A 4439-nucleotide genomic window follows, 5' to 3' on the forward strand; every position below is an offset into this window, starting at 1 on the left:
ACAAACAGCTGGTCTTGATTACTGTTGTGCATGTTTTGATCTCTTCCCTTAAAGACCAGCTGTTGATCAAATTTGGTGACCTGTATATAAAAACCCTTGGTTCACTGCCTGATCAGCACATCTCAGGCCTAGGGTAGAGATATAATTTGGCCCTTGTTCACATGTAAAATTACCGAGTTGTGGTGACACTTGCTGAAACGGTTTTGAAAGAGAACGAAGGTATGTAGTCAGCCCCGGTTCATAAAAGCCTGGTAGTTCAGGCCTTAAAATGCTGGCCAGCAGCATCTCGAGTGGTCAAACCCCAACTATATTTAGGCTGGAATTTTTTAATTACATTGGTTTGACAGATAATAGGATTTTCTTGAACTGTTTTATGAGGCAGAGTACAGTAATACATTAAATAACAGTGACTTCAAGTCATCTGTTATTTCACCCAAACTTCATTTCTGTGAACCCTCCTATAGCCATAGTACTCTAAATCCTGAAGAAGTGCATTTAGATTTGGACACTGCACTTGCCGTGGTAGTAACTAATAATAAATACCTCATCTGTACCAATTAATGTGCAGCAGTAGATCTCAAATTGAATCAGTATTTCCATTTTGCAGGCGGGGAAAGCGAGACACAGAACAGATAGTTATTGAAGCCTGGGGCTTGCTCGGTGGGCATGCCACTGGGGACAGGAGCACGGGCCTCCAGAAGGCTGGGAGGAGGAAGCAATTGCCCAAGGACACAAGAAGACAGCTGCTGACCCTGGGACCAGACCCCATCAGCTCACCATCCTCTACGCCCCATTTACAGAGCTACGCGGCACCGCTCCGCTCCAGGCAGCGTGTCCAAAAGCATGCCTTGGGTTGGCTCACGCTTCCCTGAATACAGGCAACGTGACTTCTGCTCTACCCACTGGTACGGCTGCTCGTCCACCTGCCCCAGCTCTGCTGGCTGTGCTGGTATGAGAAGGAGGAGGCTTCGGAGGTACAGGCCAATTCTCCACCTCCTCTAAACTGTCCTGTTTAAAGTGGCTTGCTCCTCAGAAGGGAGCAGGAGCTACCAGATACCGTCCTCCTCTCTTTACAGGGTCTGCTAATGGTGAAGATCTTCCTGCTCCACCTCTTTCTCCACGAACGGATCTGCAGGACAGCTTGTTCAGTGTTGGATTTCCTTCTTTACTTAAAGAGCCTGAGGCCCAAGGTCAGACAAAGGCCCTCTGCAGCTGACCAATATGCACCGGGGATGTTTCTCTTAGCACATGTTTCTTTTATACAGCCAGTTCACAGTGAATCGGATCATTTTGGACATGTGTAAACTGTCTTTAACGGCGCACTCCAGAAACAAAACCCCGTGCAGCGTGGTCCCAGGTGCTGGGCAGAGAGCGCGTTAGGCAGTGTGTGGGCTCCTGCAGACAGGGCTTAGAATGCTGCGAGTCTGACGGTCGGTGCTTGAGCTTGTCTCCAGACATGCCTCTGCAGGCTGGCCCTGGGCTGGCTGCAAGGCAGCCATCTGCAAGAAGAGGGAAAAATTCCAAAACACGTGTAGGTAGCTACCCCTGTGGCCTCCTACCAAAGGCTGCGTAAGCTAGCCTGCTCATGGGAATGTGCTCGTCTTAACCCTTCATGTCAGAACATAAAATTCTTGAAGCATTAGGGTTGTGTCTCAAGAGAACCAGGACTGAACCATGTCCTTCTTTGCTGCCACTGGAAGGAATACACTTTCCTCACTCATAATTTGTTTCAATCTGAGTTTGGCCACTCTCATAAAAAAAAAATTATACAGGATAGAGGGTCCAGGCATCACTTTTTATTATCATCTAGTTTATTGACAATATCCTTCCCGTCTATATCCTGTGTGAATTCCCCCGCCAGGAAGATATTTCTGTCTCAGGCCGTATACATTGAACCCATGGTCTTCATTGTACCACATCCTTTTATTACTACTGTCGTCATTTTATTAGTGTTATCATTATTAGTTTCTTCTTTTCTGTTCTATTAAACCGTTCTTATCTCAACCCACGAGTTTTACTTCTTTTTCCCGATTTTCTCCCCCATCCCACTGGATGGGGTGGAGTGAGTGAGCGGCTGTGTGGTGTAGTTGCTGGCTGGGGTTAAACCACGACAATTATACAGGATAGAAGGTCCAGGCATCACTTTTTATTATCATCTAGTTTATTGACAATATCCTTCCCGTCTATATCCTGTGTGATTTCTCCCGCCAGGAAGATATTTCTGTCTCAGGCCGTATACACTGAACCCATGGTCTTCATTGTACCACATCAGCATTGTAGAAAGTAAATATATTATGATTTAATCAGTTTAGGATTACGTCTGAGGCTTTGGATATTCCTTTCCTGCTGTGCGCAGCTCAGCTCAGGGAACAGCAGTGAGGATGCTTCATGCTGTATCTGCTCTCGCTTTGCTCGTGCATCGTTTCAGCGCTAGTGTAAGTTGCACTGCTGTCCAGGTCTCTTCTACATCCTTTGAGGTTTCGTATTTGCAACACCTCCCTCACCCATGTATGGCTGTCTTAAATTATATCGCAGCCTTTGAAAAAGAAATCCCTCTACTAATCCTTTTGAGAACATTATGTTTGCCCTCTGATACACGCATTGGTCTGTCAGCTTGGAAAACGCCAGCCTTCTAATGACTGAAGGATTATGAATCTATTGCTGAGCGTTTGCAGAAGTGCTCTTGTGGTTATACAAGCGTCTCTTCATTCACCCACAGGCTTGGTGCCAGAAGGGCTCAGCCTGGCAGTGTGGGTCTCTTGCCTCCAGCGCTGAACAAATGAGCATCTCACAGCGGTCAGAAGCCCAGCTCCATCACCCGCTGGCCACTGCCAGCCTCCTCCTTCGCATGCACTGGGAGTTTCCTTCTTTGGAGTGAAGCGCTCTTAGACGGTTCAGCCCAACACATTGGACTGTTCCATTTTAAGTTTGTACAATTTTGATTTTAATATTATGTATCAGATGAATTTCTGTCTACTGAATTTAATAAAACCCTCACTATGGATGACTTCAGCACAGCCAGGACTTTGCAAAATATGTTTAATTAATGTATTAGTCATAAGTTTCTAGAATTTTACATATTTTAAATAAACTCCATATTAAATAAGATGGATTATGTATGTTGCCTTACACTCTATATATCCTATGGAAATGAACTCCTGGCACTACTGGAGCAGACAGCAGAACTTACACAGACGCCAGAGGGGGTCAACATTTCACCCCCAGTTTCTTTTCCCAAATCTACCAGGAGTCTCCAGTGACTGAACAAATTGGCATCTCAGTATTACCTACTGTGTAAGCCTTGGAATCATTTTTCTCTAGGTCACAGTGGTCTTGCAGGGCCCTCAATATCTGGAAAGTGCTTTGAGGTTCAAACTGCTATAGCTGCACTAACGATTACCGGTTATTACGTTCCTGCTACAAACGCCTTATCCTCGAAGCGGGAATGGCAATGTCTACTAGGAAGGTTACTCAACAGTTTCTATTATAAAACCGTATTTTCCGTTATTTTATGTTGCTGAAACTTAGCCGTTCAAATTAAGTGGCACATGCCAGGCGACTGCCTTAGTTTTAATTGTTTTGAGGTGTGGAAAGCCTAGCCGTTTCCAAAACCGAGATAAGAAGAAAGTAAACCCATGGTAAAAACCCAAACCTCTGAAGACTGCTGTCTTTGAGCAGCTCCAGCTTCCACGTAAGCTGAAATTTGATAGAGCACAGACTAAATCAGGTAAGGTCTTTTACTGTTTTCAAGACAATTTGCCCAGACGGCTTTTGCATTATAAAGCTTTAAAAAACCTGTACATAGCTAACGTTTACTATCACACAGTGTTTACTAGCACATGACGTTCGGTCGCCGAAACATCCCGAACTGATGGTCATTAAGCACTCGCCAGCCCTTAACAGGGTACGCTGGTGTTTGGATGTCTCCTGCCTCGTGCCAACGGGAGGCAGCGCCGAGGGTGCCTTTGGCCCAGCGCTTTGCAGGAGAAGCCACCATTTCGCACCATTTCCCTGTAATCGTGCCTTTTGTGGGGTGAGAGAGGGATGGGGTGCTGAACCAAACCACGAGGGACTCATCTCCCCGGTGCCCGGCCTGACAGCCCGCAGGAGGAGGCTGCACGTTTTGAGTACAGATAAAACAAAACGTAGGCAGAGGTGAAGGCGAGGAGCCTGGAGAGGCCTCAGCAGCGAAGGAAGAAGCTGCCAGAGAGACCCGCAGGGGCGCAGAGCGAGCCGTAAAGGCACACAGGCGTTTCAGGGACGCCCCCGGTGCGGCAGGGCGAGCGGGGCCCGGCCATTTTGACCCCACCGGCAGCCACGCACCGCTCCCTCACGGCCCGCCGCCGCCTCGCCTCACACGAGAAGGCGGGAGCCGCCCCGCCCCTCCCGGCACGCCGGGCCCCGCCGCCCGGCAGCGGCGCCGCCCCGCAGGCGCAGGC

Source organism: Buteo buteo, chromosome 13 (assembly GCF_964188355.1).
Source record: "Buteo buteo chromosome 13, bButBut1.hap1.1, whole genome shotgun sequence".
Classification (NCBI taxonomy): Eukaryota; Metazoa; Chordata; class Aves; order Accipitriformes; family Accipitridae; genus Buteo; species Buteo buteo.